At 44.3% G+C, this 17967-nt stretch overlaps 1 long non-coding RNA gene and 2 other non-coding genes across 3 annotated transcripts in view; 2 read left to right on the forward strand and 1 right to left on the reverse strand.

The window, feature by feature from the left end:
* Positions 1-1245: 1245 nt before the first annotated feature.
* On the reverse strand, positions 1246-1317 carry trnaa-ugc (transfer RNA alanine (anticodon UGC)). The gene has a single exon. It is a non-coding gene; the product is annotated as a tRNA-Ala (tRNA).
* A 6706-nt stretch (positions 1318-8023) lies between these two features.
* On the forward strand, positions 8024-8097 carry trnan-guu (transfer RNA asparagine (anticodon GUU)). The gene has a single exon. It is a non-coding gene; the product is annotated as a tRNA-Asn (tRNA).
* A 3034-nt stretch (positions 8098-11131) lies between these two features.
* The window catches only part of LOC140188981 (uncharacterized), a 73565-nt gene continuing 66729 nt past the window's right edge, over positions 11132-17967 (forward strand). The window contains exon 1 of the long non-coding RNA XR_011883424.1: positions 11132-11245. This is a non-coding gene — a long non-coding RNA (uncharacterized lncRNA). The remainder of the gene's footprint in view (positions 11246-17967) is intronic.

The raw sequence follows: 17967 nt of genomic DNA on the forward strand, positions 1-17967 counted from the left end.
TGTGTGTTGTGTACACAGGTGACGTGACGGCGATTTGCGGTAAAAAAAAAATTTGTTGAAGAATAGCAGACGGTGGTTTCGATGTGTCGGCCTCTGGATAACGGGCCCAGCACATTCCCGCTGCGCTATTCTGCTGATAGGTAAATATCTCTGTTCCTCTCCTGTCTTTCTATTTGTTAATTTTGACGCTTTCCCCCGATTATCTATTGTTTTGTTTGTTGGATTATTTTCCCTGTCTAATTTCTCTCGTGTCTCTCTCACGCTTTTACCTTCCTCCCCGTCCTCCTTTCCCTGTTCATCACTTCCTGCCCCATCCGGTTATTATCCGGTCTCTGTACTCCGACCCAGCCGGATATCTCGACCCGACATTTCAGCAACGGATCTGATTTTCATTATCATTCTGGCCCTATTCCTACGGCCCTGCAGTCAGACACGCTGGTTATCTCCCTCTGTGTCTCCTTGCCTTCCTTCTCTCTGTCAGCGGGCTGTTATTTAGGGTATAAACACAGGTGCTGGAAATCCCAAGCACAGAATGCCGGAGCAAATCACCAGGTCAGACAGCATCTCTGGGGAGCAGTGAACAGTCGGTGTTTCCTGTGGAGATGCCGCCTGGCCCGCTGAATTTCTCCTGCATTTGTGGATGCTATTTCGGTCAATCTCCGACATAACGAGCTGCGACCGCAGTCTGAGGTGCAGCGGAGAATACACCCACACTCCAGGATTTATTTTGTCCAATCCCGAGTCTCGTTCACCTCCCAATCCGTCCATATGATCGAATGAAGGTCAGAATTCCGTCAGTTTTCAATAGTCCGCAAATCACTGGGCCTGAATGTGAAAGTGAGCTGCTGTCAGCAGTCCTCTCTCTCCTCTGTAGAGTCCTGCCGTCGGATGTCTTGCGATTCTCGTACCAGACGGTTTAGCAAGTGGTTAGAGCTCGCTCAATGATGCTCCTGTGAAATAAAAACAGATTGAAGAGGGGTTGGGGAAGTATCACTGAAGCCAGGAAGTGGACACACCGGTGCTCTTTCTTGCTGTTCTTTGTGGCGTTCAGAGCGCTGGTTTGGTGGTCCACTCTCTCTCTCTCTCTGGAGGAGCCGTTTATTTGCAGTAATGAGCGGTCCCCTGGCCTAATGAATCATCTCTTTAGTCTTGTCCACGTTGAGACTCAACGCATCATTGTGCTGACTGCAAACCTGACGATTGGGTTTGAGTTTTGCAATGTTCAAAATTCAATGCTCACCAGCGTGGAGATGCCGGGGATCGAACCCGGGACCTCATACATGCAAAGCATGCGCTCTTCCACTGAGCTACATCCCCACTTAAAATGCAGAAGTGTTCAGGTCCAAACCTTCCTGCATATCACAATTGAGCAGTGCGACACAGATAGTGTCTGATGGCCACAGTCATTCGGCGCCGAGTCTGCTGCACCATCCAGTGCGATCATACTTAATCCTTGTTCAGTTCTCTTCTTAAACACCATGATAATTTTTGTGGAATGAAACCAATTAGACTCCAGCAGAATGATCACGAAAAAGGAAACACGTACCACATTCTGAAGGATAATTTCAATATCGCTGTTCTGTCTATTGAATGGTTTCCTTGTGAAAAAAGATGGACGCTTGACCTCACAATCTACCTGTTATGACACTTCACCTTATTGTTTACCCGCACTGTGCTTTCTCTGTCGCTGTTGTACTTTATTCTGCATTTTATTATTTATTTTCCTTGTTCTCTCTCAAGGAACTGTGTAATGATATGATGTCTATGAATAGTATGAAAGAGAAGCCTTTGTCACATATTGTATCTAGGTACGGCAGCAGAAAGGGAGCACGGACACAGAACACGGACACTAAACACGTGGACACAAAGAGACAGTTCCGAACTCAACGATAGATAGTTTCTTCTCTTGGCGTGGCAATGCTCCACTCTCACTCCAGCGGTTGAACTTGATGGGGATACTGACGAGGATGCAGGCGAAGGTTTCAGGCAGGAAGGGAACGGAACAGTCCAGCAAACAATCCCTGGTTTGCAGAGGTATTTATGTGCCAGACCGAAATGAGAATCGCCCCTGCTATTTCTGCACTAACCTTCAACAAGGACAAAGGGATACCTTACGAGGCCATGAAGTATTTACACCCCAATTTGCCCCCTCTTTTGCAATCAGAGTATTGCCCATAACCTCACTAATGTTTTACCTTAGTTATATAGGTCGTGCGTCCGTTTCCTGAGAAAATTAAAGTAAAACAATATTCTTTTAAGTTCTCCCTAATCTCCTTTGGTTCCATTTACAGATGACCACGCTGACCATCGTGAAGGCCAATGTTGTTTCCTCGCTATCCTTTTGCTCTTAATATATCTGTAGAATCCCTTGGGATTCTCCTTCCAGTTGTCTGCCAAAGCAAACTTATACTTTCCTTTCCTCTCCTAATTTTCCCTTTAAGTGTTGTTTGCATTCTTTGCATGATTAAAGCATCATGCGTCCCTCGTCCCTGGTCTATCAAGGTGCACACTCGTGTCCCAGTCTATCGAAGAGGGCGAAATCCTCAAAACTGTCAAAATATGTAAGCACATCATTCTCATTCCACCGCTGGCTATTGATGTCACTTTCTGCAGAAAGAAGGAGCAGGTCGTTGTTCTCCATGGCCAGAGACACCGTATCTGTATCTGTATCACACAACCGAGTTAATCATGGGGCGATACATTCCAAAGTCTTTTGAACAATTTTGTCCCGCGTATCCACCTATTCCTCGCCTCGGCGCCCCAGTCACTTTGTGTCGTCCCGTCGCCTCCCATAACTGAACAGGCTGACGCGCTTGGGAAGCGGATTCATCTGTGCCGGATGGACTTCATTGCAGAGATATGAAAGAGGTAGCTGAACAGATGGTGCATCTTTTCAAGAATCACTAGATTCAGAAATATTTCCGGAAAGTGGAAAATTGAAACTCTCTCTCCACCTTTCGAAGAATGGAAGGGGGCAACAACCATATGGCCTGATTTCAGTGTTTAACATGATGTTGGAGTCCATTATTAAGCATTATTTTACAAATAAATTATTTTCTTGTCAACTGATTTTTCAATAAGGAGAAAATTCAGACATTAGGTACAAATGAAGTTAGGTGTCCTTGTGCAGGATTCCCCAAATGCTGACTTGCAGCTTGAGTTGGGAGTGAGGAGGTAAATACAATGTTCGCATTCAATTTGAGAGGACACAGGTACAGTGTAATCTCATTTTAGAAAGGCAGAGACGAGTCACGATCACGTGATGCGTGGATTTATTCAAGAGGTAACAAGTAGGCATGGTGCAGGATTTATCAGTAAATTTGAGTATGTTTCACAAAACAGGCAGGTCAAAAACATTTGTACACATTAGTCTCTGTACAGTGTGAGAGTGTGGGTTTCATTTCGTACCTGTCAATCTCTGGTGTAGGTGAGACTGGGGGTTCATTCTGTACCTGTCAGTCTCTGGTGCAAATGAGACTGGGGGTTCATTCTGTACCTGTCAGTCTCTGGTACAGTGTGAGAGTGTGGGATTCATTCTGTATCAGTCAGTCTCTGGTACATTGTGAGAGTGTGGAGTTCATTTTGAACCCGTCAGTCTCTGGTACAGTGTGGGAGTGTGGGGTTCATTCTGTACCTGTCAGTCTCTGGTACAATGTGAGAGTGTGGGCTTCACTCTGTACCTCTCACTGTCTGGTACAGTGTTAGAGTGTGGGGTTCATTCTGTACCTGTCAGTCTCTGGTACAGTGTGAGTGTGTGGGGTTCATTCTGTACCTGTCAGTCTCTGGTACAGTGTGAGAGTGTGGGCTTCATTCTGTATCCATCAGTCTCTGGCACAAACTGAGAGCGTTGAGGTTCAATCTGTAACTGTCAGTTTCTGGTATAGTGCAGAGGTTCAGTGCACAGTTTACCTCGAAGTAATGTTAATTCAGTTTCATTACTGCAGTTGATAAATTTGTTTAAATCTTCTTTGAACAATTGGACACAATGATCCGCATGAATGCAGTATCTCAGAATCAATGCTATCAGTCAATAACAGCATCAGACACAGGAGCAGTGTTATGTGACTGGGCCCATGGAGTCTGCTCCTCCATTCGATCGTGGCTGATTTATTATCCCTCCCAACCCTATTCTCCTGCCGTCTTTCCATAATGTGTGACACTCTTAATATTTAAGAACTTACCTACGTCCGCTTTAAATAGACCCAGTAACTTTACCACCAGAGCCGTCCGTTTTTAATGTACAAATTACTTGGCTTCCTCAGCAATGAATGCCACAGATTCCTGTCTTCTATTTCCGTAGATAATGCATTCCGTTCGGTGCAGTCCTCTGCTACAATCCTGTTCCAGAGAATAAAGCTGTGGGTCTACGCCAATCTTTTCACCTCCTGCCCAACAGTGTGAAACAGCATCCGCATCTCACCAAATGGATTCATCTCCCTAAGGTACAAAGTTGAAAGATTAAACGAAATTTATTACCGAAGTATATACTCGTAACCACATGAGCATCCACTGTAAATACAATGAAACACAATAGAATCAATGAAAGACCGCACTCAAGAAAGACAGCAAACGAGCAATGTGCAAAAGACTATAAACTATGCAAATACAATAAAGAACAAACGAAATATTAATAATAAATAAATAATCAATAAATGTCGAGAACATGAACAGACTTGAAACTGAGTCTATGGGTTGTTGGTACAGTTCAGTGCTGGGTAAATGAAGCTATCCATTCTTCTTCAGGAGTCTGATGGTTGCGGGTTGATGGACCTGTTGATGTGTTACCTCCTTCCTGATGGAGCTGTGTGAAGAGAGTATGACCTGCATGGCCGCGGCCCTCTATTCCGTGTAGATGCGCTCAGCGGTGGGGAGGGGCATAACTGTGCTGGACTGGACTCTATCCATTACGCTTTCTGGGCTTTTCCGTACAAGGACACTGGCGGTTCCATGTCAGGTCCTCTTGCCACCAGTCAATATAATCTCCACCACACATCTGTTGAAGTCTGTCAAGTGTTTAGATGACATGTAGAGCACTGCCGTGCCTTCTTTGTAACAGGAGGTATGTGCCGGGCCCAGGAGAGAGAATCTGAAATGATAACACTGAGGAAGTTATATTTCCCCCTTCATCCTTCCCTCGCTGCTGCTCCCTCGTCCCTCACCATCCGCACTGCGCTCTCACTTGGCTTTTGGCATAGATTCCCTTCTCACTTCTTTCATTTAATTTCGTGAGCTGAGTTTGTCAACTAACTCCTATAACGCTGCTTCAGTGACAGCTCAACTACCTAAAAAAAATTCCACTGCTTCTTACGTTGTTGTCTTCCGCAGCACCGTCTCTTCAAAGGCATAACACGCTGCCAGGAGGTTATGACCGTCGCGTATTTATTGATGTCCGCATGCAACGAATATTTAGACAGGTCCTCTGAGGTATTTCCAGACCTGTTTTTTTTTATATCCCTCTGTTTTGTCACATTTAGACTTTCAGTTTTCCAGCGTAAATGTGCGCGTGTGTGTGTGTGTGTGTGTGTGTGTGCGCGCGCGCGCCTCTGGTGTGTGTCTGTGTGTGTATGTTTGTCTCTGTGTGTGTTGTTTGTGTGGGTGTGAGATTCACCAGCAGATATAATTTCAATTTAATATTTGGGAACTCATTCCCAGACCAGAGAAACAACTCATATCAAGAGTCTGCCTCTGGGAGGGAAAGGGTCAGTTTCGTAAATCAAAAAAAAGTACTTTAATTACATTTTCTGTGGCTGGTATTGGTACGTGTTAATAGCTTTTATTGAATTAATCAATCCGAATTTTATTTTTACAACATAAGAACATTTCTCAGAATATCTACTTAAAAAGCAGAGAAGATGGCTGCACGACGCAGCACGCAGTGGCCACTCCGGAATGAATATCTGTAATCTGTCAAGTAGGGTGCCGTGCACAATCCTGATTTGATGGAGGCGGACGTGAGAAACACAGAGGAACATCTGGTGAAACTTCTGACATGTCTGTTTCGCTGCCGCTCGACTGTGCGATCCAGAATCTCCAGAGGGGAAGGCCCCAAATCCTCAGCGTTGCCTGTTGCTTGGCGGCTGGGGCCAGGGTCGAAGCTCTCGGCAGAGATGGTGCCCGGTGCTCGGTGTCGGAGGCTCGAAGTTTTTGGACGGACTCAGAATCGGCTGTAATCGAATGCTTCCAGGATGCTGCATCGGCAAGCTTGCGGCGCTGGAGGTTCATGGCAGGTAGAGATTTTCATCCTTCTACCATCTGCGTGAGATGATGGGGCTATCGGGACTCTGAGACATTTTTTTTAACCGTGCCCATGGCCTGCTCTGTATCAAATTACGGTATTGCTTTGCACTGTTGTAACTATACATGTATGTTATAATTATGCGTCTTTTTGTCAGTTTTGGTCTTGGTCTGTCTTGTATTTCTGTGATATCATACTGGAGGAACATTGCATCATTTCTTAATGCAGGCATTACTAAATGACAATAAACGAGGACGGAGTATCCTCATAATCTAATCTAATCAAAGATTTGGGGAGATGTTATGAGGAAGCAGATTCAGCGGTTTGCCAAGTGAGATAGAAGACACGGATCAACACACACAAAATGCTGGAGGAACAGGCAGCATCTATGGAAAGGAGAACAGTCGACGTTTCAGGCCGATATCCTTCAGCAGGACTGGAGCGATAAAAAGATGAGTGGTAGAATTAAAATGTAGGGAAAGGAAAGGATGAAGCCAAGTGAGTGCTGAAACCGGGAGGGGCTGGGTGGAGCAAACAGTTGGGAAGTTGTTTTACGGAAGAGATACAGGACTGGAAAAGAGGGAGTCTGATAGGAGAGGACAGAAGGCCATGGAAGAAAGGAAACGGAGGAGGAGCACCAGGGGAGGCGATGGACAGGCAAGGAATTCAACCCCCGGCATCTACAGGTTGGTGACTGTGAATTTTAAAAAACGGTGGGAAATCCCAGATGTTGAAATTCCGAGCAACACACACAAAATGCTGGAGTAACTCAGCAGGCCAGGGGATAAGCAATTGCCTGCCTGTCTTCACACCGTCCCACGTGGAGAGTTAAAAGCCGACCCTTACTGTTTCAGTTACAAAGCTGTGGTGGTGAAATGGAAAACCCGCCCCGCGTGGCAGGGAGGTGCGAAGCATCAGCGATACTCCACATCTCCCCATCTGTCACTCACTGGTCCGGCCGTGATGGTCTGAACATGACACCAACAGTTAATCCAGGTGGAGGAATTGCTGCGTTTGAGGTGAGTGCTTGCAGTACATTAATGTCGCGAGTTCCGCTTCACAAGGTGAACTGGGGGTTCAACACTGAAGGAACTCCGACATTCATTCAATCATCAGGACAGGATTAGGAAGTTAATGGCACCTCGTCTGAAAACGTCCTATTTATTAAAAATGAGCTTAACAGTGGGATGAATTGTCCGTCTAGACAATTAAGTGAAGTAAAACACATTTCGCGGGTGAAATATCGGGAACGAGGTGCAAGACGGGATAGAACACAAAAGGCACGGAGATAATAACCAGGTGGGACAGAAAGTGGGGAAGCAAGAAAGAAAGGTGGAGAAAAAGAGAAAGAGGAAAATCAGGGAATGAACAAAAGAAATGAAGTACGTTTGAGTTTGTATACGAGAAAGAGACGGAACGGACCCAGACCTATACTGGCACGGACCCAGACCATGACATGTACAGACACAGGCATATACAGACAGAGAACCAGACCGAGACATTTACAGACACAGGCATAAACACATACATACATTCACACAAAACATCGCGCAACATTCACAGTTCTACAATTCTTAATAATCCCTGTAGCAGAGTGGCGCAGCGGAAGCGTGCTGGGCCCATAACCCAGAGGTCGATGGATCGAAACCATCCTCTGCTATATTCTCTGTTGGCGGCAGCAGATATTAATCCTCATGTTTTGAATCACCAATGTGTCACATCATACATCTAGAGAGGAAACCGCATTTCAATTGAAATTCTTCATTTATTCGTAGTTGCTTAATGCTTGTCTCTGTGGCGCAATCGGTGAGCGCGTTCGGCTGTTAACCGAAAGGTTGGTGGTTCGAGCCCACCCAGGGACGCTAGTGTTCCGGTATTTTTTTCTCTCTCTTGTAACCGAGAAAATGTTCAGCAGCATCTATGGAATAAAGTACACAGTCGGTGTTTCAGGCCGAAACCCTTCTTCAAGGTCATGAAGCAGCCTAGCCTACTGAGTTCCTCCAGCCTTTTGTGTGTGTTGCTTGGATTTCCAGCATCTGCTGCACATTTTCTCGTTTGTGATTCGACTAGTGCACGACGAAATCTCTTCCATGGAATTGGATTGGATTGAATTGACTTTAGTAATTACGTCCTTCACATACATGAGGAGTAAAAATATTTACGTTACGTCTCCGTTTAAATGTGCAATGTGCAATTTATAGTAAATATGTAATAGATATTACTATATTTATTACAGTCAATATGACAGAAATACGATTCTATCAGCTTGAATTAATCAGTCTGATGGCCTGGTGGAAGAAGCCGTCCCGGAGCCTGTTGGTCCTGGCTTTTATGCTGCGGTACTGTTTCCCGGATGGTAGCAGCAGAAACAGTTTGAGATTCGGGTCACTCGGATCCTCAACAATCCTTCGGACCATTTTTACAAACCTGTCTCTGTAAATGTCCTGAATAGTGGGAGGTTCACATCTACAGATGCGCTGGGCTGTCCGCACCACTCTCTGCAGAGTCCTGCGATTGAGGGAAGTACAGTTCCCATACCAGGCAGTGATGCAGCCAGTCACGGTGCTCTCAATTCTGTGCCTGTAGAAAGTCCTTAGGATTTGGGGACCCATACCAAATTTCTTCAACCGTCTGGGGTGAAAGAGGCGCTGCTGTGCCTTTTTCACCACGCAGCCGGTATTTACAGACTTCGTGAGATCCTCGCTGATGTGTATGCCGGGGAACTTTCACCCTCTCAACGCCAGATCCATTGATGTTAATGGGGCTGCGTACTCTGAAGGAGTTTGAATCTTCCCTTCGACGGGAGTTAGTGAAACCCTCTCTCACTGCTCCCCCTCTGTGATCTCAGCTCTTGTTTTTCTGCTGTGTTTCATTACCAGCTGGGAAACTCTGCGCTGTCCGGAGGCCGGCGCTCGCTACTGCTGCCGCAACGGGCTCAGGGGGAATTGAATCTGTTCTACGAGTTTCAGTCACATACGGTACCGAAATACAGTTAAAAGCTTCTCATTCTCACTGTTCAGAGAGATCAAACGTTTACACACTGTATTGGGAGAGAACAAGGTGAAGCAATAACAAAATGCAGAATAAAGTGTAACAGCGACAGAGAAAGCACGGCGCAGGTAAATAATAAGGTGCAGCTTCGTACCGAGGTGGATTGTGAGGTCAAACGTCCATCCTACCTTATGGGAAACCATTCAATAGACACAACAGTGGGACTAAAACTATCCCTGAGACTGTGACGCGTGCTTTCAAGCTTTTGTACTTTCTGCCGGATGAAAGAGGGAACGAGAGAATATCTGGGGCAGGTCATGTCTTTGGTCAGGAAAATGTATGTTCGATTTGACCAGAAAGTGTGTGTTTCCTACAGCGGAGTCCGTGGAACTAACCGACTTCCCGGGTCTAATGCTGTATTTCTCATTCAGTTTGGGGTCCTCGATCATCCTACATGAGGGACCACCACCATCGTACATGAGGAATTCATCAGATCCATTAGAGTGAATTTCACTCAGAACAAATTGCTCAGGAATTAGAGTTCTGCGTTCATGGCGCTTGGCGAGGGCTTTTTTTTAGCCTGAAAGTGTACAACCTGCAATGGCCGGGAATGGAAACCGTGTCAACTGCTTGGGAAGCAGCTATACCACCATCTCCCCATGATGCAAACCAGATTCGGTTACTGAATGGTCTCTGGTGCTATCAGATTCTGTTACTCGATTATCAGCGTCTGAGCTGTTTTCTGAGGGATCGTTCCTCACTCTGTTGCAGTTCCTATTCCGACCACTGGATGTCGCGACGTTCCGACAGACCGGAGAAACACAGCACCTGGAATCCGACTGAAGGGAGAATCGACCCGAGAGGTTCGAAGGGCTACAAATGGTTTCCTGCTTCACGTATCAGTAAAAGGGAAACAAATCCTGATTATAAATATCCGTTCAAACAACACGCAGTTAGACGTTAATGGGATCCCCTCCTTTGCCCAGTCCTTAAACACAGTAAGTGACTGAATCGCTAATGAATCCTGAGACCCGTCCAGTCACAAAGTGAGGAGCGGATGGGTAAAATGCACCAGCTCTACACTCAGCAAACAAACATCAGAGTGACTCTCTGAGTTCTCCTACACACTGACATCCGTGTGACAGGTTCCATACTCTTGTTTATTCCTCGCTGGTTCAGTGGTTAGTATCCCCGCCTGTCACGCGGAAGACCGAGGTTCATTTCGCCGACGAGGAGACCGTTTTCCTGCTTCAAATGAAGACGGGATTATAATATGGGACAATCTAGTGTGCAAATAGCCCAAAGATGGAGTGTTTCCCGAGAACAAGAGACATTCATCATTTTGTTTTCACTTTTCCCTCACGACGTCTGTATCTCAAGGCCGTTTGACGTTACACTCAATGACCGAATCCGTCACTCCGAAACATTATACAGAGACTGCTGCCGTGAGATATGAACTCCCGCACTTTCCCAGCACTCGTGCCGACTCTCTCAGTTTGTCTGGTTGACTGTGTGGAGAAGACAGGCAAAGGAACAGCTGAAACACTTTGGAGAGAACGATACCATGGAATGTGTAACGCCGGGTTTAAAGCCACCCTGCCCCTCCCGCAACACTGGACCCTCTGAACAGACGCTCAGAAAATGAATTTGGGGGCGGGGAGAAGGTGCGATTGATTTGTGACGTCATTACAACACGTGAGCATTCGTTTCGTTGCTCCGCCCCTAGACCTGATTGACAGCAAAATACCTGAAAACGGTGCGAGTTGCTGATTGGCTTAGGAGCGTTGGTGGCGCAGGCTGTGAATGTGCGGGGATGATGGGAAATAAAGTAAGTTCAGGTTGGGGGTGGGGGGGCGAAGAGTGTCTGGAAAAGGATCCGGAAATAAAGGGTCCGGGTGAGTGCGGTAAGAGGTTGGAATGAAGTTGGATCTAGATATGCAAAACGGAAAAAGGAAAACAATATTGGAATCATTTCAAGAGATTTGAGAGGATACTAAAAAAAGGAAAGAAGACTTCAAGGTATTGTTTAAATTTTACCCGAAACAGCTTTCTTTTATCAATGCCATTAAATTAACTGCAGCAATACACAAAATGCTGGAGGAATTCAACAGCATCTATAGAAAAGAGTTCAATCGACATTTCAGACCGAGACCATTCATCAGTCCTCAGTTCCTCCGGCATTTCATGTGTGTAGCTTGGATTTCCAGCATCTGCACGTTTTCTCATTTGAAATTAACTAAATTTGATAACTATTTTAGGGAATATAGATTGTGCTCACACCTTAAGGGGAGGTGATGTGCTAATCGTTAAGATAAGAAACTGTGAGAAGGCATTACATTTGAAGACTTTATTTGGTTAAAAAAAGATGGTATCTGTGTTGCCTAATGAAAATACAGGTATCGGGGTGTTAGGACAGGTGTTCTGGTGGAGATTTCGATAAAGAGATTAAGAATGTAAATAGATTACAAGTGCAAACACGAGGATATCTGCAGATACTGCAAATTCAAGCAACACACACACAAAAGTGCTGGTGAACGCAGCAGGTCAGGCAGCGTCTATAGAAACAGTTGCAGTCGACGTTTCGGACCGAGACCCTTCGTCAGGACTCGCCCGAAACGTCGACTGTACCCCTTCCTATAGATGCTGCCTGGCCTGCTGCGTTCACCAGCATTTTTTGTGTGTGTTGCAGAGATTACAAGTAGTTTGAAATGGAGAAAACATGGACAGTTTAACTGCATTGATATATTTTGATGAGGTGAAGCTTTCAAGTAAAGTTAGTCTGGAGTATGTTAGTTATAATGCACGAGCGCATATTCCACCTCCGCTTAGATGTCACAATGTCAGAGATTTGGGCATGTTGTGGCAGTATCTCCTGGGAAACTAAGGTGTAGTTAGTGTTGTGGGAAACTTAATATGAAGATTGTGAAGGTGTAAAGTTTGACTGGTGTAATTGTAGAGGAGAACATAGTGCAGTCTAGTCATAGTCATAGTCATACTTCATTGATCCCGAGGGAAATTGGTTTTCATTACAGTTGCACCATAAATAATAGTAATAGAACCATAAATAGTTTAATAGTAATATGTAAATTATGCCAGTAAGTTATGAAATAAGTCCAGGACCAGCCTATTGGCTCAGGGTGTCTGACCCTCCATGGGAGGAGTTGTAAAGTTTGATGGCCGCAGGCAGGAATGACTTCATATGATGCTCAGTGTTGCATCTCGGTGGAATGAGTCTCTGGCTGAATGTACTCCTGTGCCCACCCAGTACATTATGTAGTGGATGGGAGACATTATCCAAGATGGCATGCAACTTAGACAGCATCCTCCTTTCAGACACCACCGTGAGAGAGTCCAGTTCCATCCCCACAACGTCACTGGTGTTACAAATGAGTTTGTTGATTCTGTTGGTGTCTGCTACACTCAGCCTGCTGCCCCAGCACACAACAGCAAACATGATAGCACTGGCCACCACAGACTTGTAGAACATCCTCAGCATCATCTGGCAGATGTTAAACAACCTCAGTCTTCTCAGGAAATAGAGATGGCTCTGTCCCTTCTTGTAGACAGCCTCAGTGTTCTTTAACCAGTCCAGTTTATTGTCAATTCGTATCCCTAGATATTTGTAATCCTCCACCATGTCCACACTGACCCCCTGGATGGAAACAGGGGTCACCGGTACCTTAACTCTCCTCAGGTCTACCACCAGCTCCTTTGTCTTTTTCACATTAAACTGCAGATAATTCAGCTCACACCATGTTACAAGGATGTTACCATGTACAGTACTTAAGAAAGCAGCTGGTTGAACAGGTTAAAGTACAGTTAGGTGTGTCTTAAACAGAGGCCTTGCAACAAAGTTAAACCAAATGTTGATCAAGTATAACCAGTCAGATAGAATATGAAGTCAGCGGCTATGTGTCACATCACAGGTCCATTAATAAAGATACTTTACTAGTCAATGAAATGAAGTTTGTGATTTTTATAAAAGATGTGGTGAATTGTACTGTTCAGTCATCTAGACATACTGAGAAAATTAAAATTATTGTGAAAGCTGCTGAAAGGTATCTAGGTATAACTGGTGTTATGTGGGAAACTGTAAAAGAAGCTCTGATGGGTGGGGTATCTGTATTTCAGTCTCTTTGTGCAGGTACAGAATGGGATTAAGAATATTGCAGTGGAATGAGAGAAATTTGATGGTCAAGACATTAGGAAGTTTATTTCTGATTCATCAAATCGGCCCAATATGAAACCGGGCTGTTACGGCATTTCCTTTACAGGAAATTATATTGTAAAATGGCATGATAGGTTAGGTGATAGAGGGGGTGGTGTTGCACGTTTAATATGGGAAGGGGCAGGACACAGAGTTGTGGATGTGAATGAAGTGTATGAGGTGTTTGTAGCAGAAGCATTTGATTCAACAGGTAGGGGTACTAAAGTGGTAAAACTCTTGTGGAGAGCTTTTGATTGATTTGTTGGAAAGCATATGTCACTCTAGATCACTAAGGGTTGTATGGTTGGGGAATTTTGTGCACAGTTCACTGTGGGGTCATTCATGGAACTGTTTGATTGTAGAAGAATGTTTAGGTATTTCCAATCTTGTGAGCTTTAATGATGGGAGGGGTATGAAATGTATTGTTTCTAATCGTCTGAAAACTGCTGTAAATTTAACTCCTGTTTCAAACATTCTGGCTGGAGTGACTGAATGAGATGTTATGGGTGAGGAGACAATGGGGAGTGATTATTTTCCTATATTTATAAGCTTAGGTTTGGAGTTATATAGGGTGCAGGGACTGTTTTTAGGAGGTGTAATTTTGATGAAGCAAACTGGGAGAATGTTGAGGATGATATGGGTTTCTGCAATGAATGGTTATGTCACATTATTCATCAAACTGTGATGGAAGTGATGCCTGTTAAAAATGACATTAATAGGAGGAAGACTGCACCTTGGTGGATGGGGGAGTGTGCAGAGGGAATTAGGGAGAGAAATAAGGTGTTTGGGAGGGTTGAGAATTATCACTCTCTGAGTGACCTTATTAAGTATGAAAGGGTACAAGCTGTGGTGAGGAAAGTGGTGAAGGTTGTGAAAGAGGTTTACTGGAGGTCATCTTGTGATAGTATTGGACAGGATACTAAACTTGGAGGTGTTTGGGGAATGATTCAGAAAATCGGGGGGTGGAGTTCATCGGGTTAATAACATTCCAGTATTGATTAAAGAAGGTGATTGTTAGAACATAGAACAGTACAGCACAGTACGGGCCCTTCGGCCCACAATGTTGTGCCGACCTTCAAACCCTGCCTCCCATATAAGCCCCCACCTTAAATTCCTCCATATACCTGTCTAGTAGTCCCTTAAACCTTACTAGTGTATCTGCCTCCACCACTGACTCAGGCAGTGCATTCCATGCACCAAACACTCTCTGAGTAAAAAACCTTCCCAATATCCCCCTTGAACTTCCAACCCCTTACCTTAAAGCCATGTCCTCTTATATTGAGCAGTGGTGCCTTGGGGAAGAGGCACTGGCTATCCACTCAATCTATTCCTCTTATTATCTTGTACACCTCTATCATGTCTCCTCTCATCCTCCTTCTCTCCAAAGAGTAAAGCCCTAGCTCCCTTAATCTCTGATCATAATGCATACTCTCTAAACCAGGCAGCATCCTGGTAAATCTCCTCTGTACCCTTTCCAATGCTTCCACATCCTTCCTATAGTGAGGCAACCAGAACTGGACACAGTACTCCAAGTGTGGCCTAACCAGTGTTACATAGAGCTGCATCATTACATTGTGACTCTTAAACTCTATCCCTGGACTTATGAAAGCTAATACCCCATATGCTTTCTTAACTACCCTATCCACCTGTGAGGCAACTTTCAGGGAATCTGTGGACATGTACCCCCAGATCCCTCTGCTCCTCCACACTACCAAGCATTCTGGCATTTACTTCGTACTCTGCCTTGCAGTTTGTCCTTCCAAAGTGTACCACCTCAGACTTCTCAGGCTTGAACTCCATCTGCCACTTCTCAGCCCACTTCTGCATCCTGTCAATGTCTCTCTGCAATCTTTGACAATCCTCTACACTGTCTACTACACCACCAACATTTGTGTCATCTGCAAACTTGCCAACCCACCCTTCTACCCCCACATCCAGGTCGTCAATAAAAATCAGGAAAAGTAGAGGACGCAGAACAGATCCTTGTGGGACACCACTTGTCACGATCCTCCAATCTGAATGTACCCCCTCTACTGAAATAGAGAAGGTTGAGTTACTGGCTTTGTCATTTGCTGCAAGTCACAATCAAGATAATTTAAGTGAAGAGCCTAAATGATGTCGAGATCAGCTTTTAAGTGAATACACTGATGTGTTGAAAGCCAGCTGTAACAATGATAGTATTAGTTACGTAGAGTTTATCTGTGTGAATGTAAGAAAGCTATTAACAGTGCAAGTCAGATGGCTGTAGGATTGTATGTTTAAACATATAGCTTACAACTCTTGAGATAATATTAACAATTTGGAATCATATTTGGAGTTTAGACCATATTTCCTCCTCATAGAAAATGGTAGTACCTGTTCTGAAACCTGGAAATCCCCACAGGATCCTTCTAATTATAGACCAATATCATTAACATCCCATCTCATTTCGGTAAACTTACAGAACGTATGGTAATAGAGTTGTTGAATTATATTTTGGAAAAGAGAGGTGATGGAGCATTTTATCAGCGTGGATTTTGAAAGTGTAGAATGACATTGGATTCAGTTTTATGTTTGGAAGATGATATTGGGAAAGCACATCTAAATAAAGAAGATGTAATTGCAGTATTTTTGTATTGAGAAAAACATATGATATGTTATGAAAGGATTAAATTATAGAAATGTGGAGTGAGAAGAAGGCTACATTATTTTTTTCTGAGTTTTTTATTTGTATGCTCCAGGCAGTTAAGGATACGTAAGGTATATTTGGGCTTCTATGTGGTGGAGAATGGGACCCCATAAGACAGTATTTGTAGCCCTTTATTGTTTATTGTGTAATATTATGATTAGTGATATTTTTTCTGAGATAGGTACTGGGATGGGGAAATGACTTTTTGCAGATGATGCAGATTTATGGATCAGAGGTAGAAAATTCAATTCAATTGTATATAGAATGTGATTAGTGATTAATAAGGTCAAACAGTGGGAATATAGACAGGGTTTAAAGCTTTCAGTAGCTAAGATACATTTTGTGTTTTACAAAGATGATCAATAGACCTCTTTATTCATCCATATCTTCCTCAATAGCAATTGATTTGAAATTATATGGTCAAACTCTTGAATAAGTGTCAGTGGTAAGATTTTCTGGCATGTGGCTGGATTATAAGCTGACATGGAAGCACCATATCAGTAAAATAATTGATAAATGTCAAGGAGCACCGAATATTCTTGGGTGTCTGTGTACGTATTGTTGGGGCACTACAGGCCCATCACTGTGACTCTGTAAATAATTGATAAGTGTAAAGGAGCACTGAATATCCCTGGGTGTCTGTGTGGGTATTCTTGGGGAGCTATCGGCCCATCACTGTGACTCTGACAGGGAACCAATGCTACTAGAAATCCACCGAGCTGCTCATCCGCAAACTTCCCTTCCAGCATCTGGTGCAGAAGATCAGGCAGGACTTCAAAACCGATCTATGCTTCCAGAGCTCGGCCATCAAAGGCCTGGAGGAGATTAACGAGGCTTACCTGGTCGGGCTCTTTGCACCATCCACACCAAGCGAGTCACCCTTGTGCCCAAAGATATTCAGTTGGCTCGTCGCATCCGCCGGAAGCGAGCCTCAGCCTGGCCTCGGCAGCAAACACAACAAAAGACTCTTTTAAAAGCCACTAACCTGGAAGAGGAAAGGGTTGTCGCTTTCTCTTCATGAGACTGTTGTAGTGTTGACACACATTATCCCTCTGATCTCCCCCATGGGAGTTTTGGGATTGTTTGATGGGAAATCCCGATTCTCACACCAACTGATCTATTTGTTTTGGTCTCGGCTCATTTCATCAACACATCGATGTCACACTTTAGCCAAAGATGACCATCCACACCAGCAATAACTCCATCATCTCACAGTCAGTGTGAACTTACTGCTCACGGTTCCTACATCCACTCCCAAATCACTCAGTTGTGTCACAAACAGCAAGGGTCCCAGAACAGATCCATGTGGAACAACACTTGTCACCAGCATCTGATCACAAAACTACTCTCTGCCATCACTCTGTCTCCTATTGCAAAGCCAATTCTGGATCCAAATTGCCAAATGGCCTGACTGAGGCCTATATGAACCATATCAATAAACTTCGTCAGTGACGGCAGACCTGGGTGAGGATGGTCAGGACCCAAGTGCTGGAGTATCAGAGACTAAAATCCAGACACGATAGGAGATGGAAACAACGACAGGGTTCAAAACCAGTCTGTGTCTGGAGGGAAGAGCACTTTGAGTAACTCCTTTGCTCCAAATCGGAGAAAAATAAGTAAATAGAAGAGAAGTAAATAATTACAATAAAAACTGCAGATTCTGTAGTCTGAAGCAAAAGCAGAAAACAGGAAATTCCAGACCTGAGTGTTCACCACTTGTACCAAGAAATCATTTGGAGCTGTAGAAAAGCAGGAATTTTTTGCCAACTGACAAAACCATCAGGCAAGGTCAACAGAGTCTGGTGAAAGTGACTCCAGGTTTAACAAACACATTTCAGTGGTTGAAGCTGTAACACCAACTGTGGA

This window comes from Mobula birostris, chromosome 28, assembly GCF_030028105.1.
Source record: "Mobula birostris isolate sMobBir1 chromosome 28, sMobBir1.hap1, whole genome shotgun sequence".
Lineage (NCBI taxonomy): Eukaryota > Metazoa > Chordata > Chondrichthyes > Myliobatiformes > Myliobatidae > Mobula > Mobula birostris.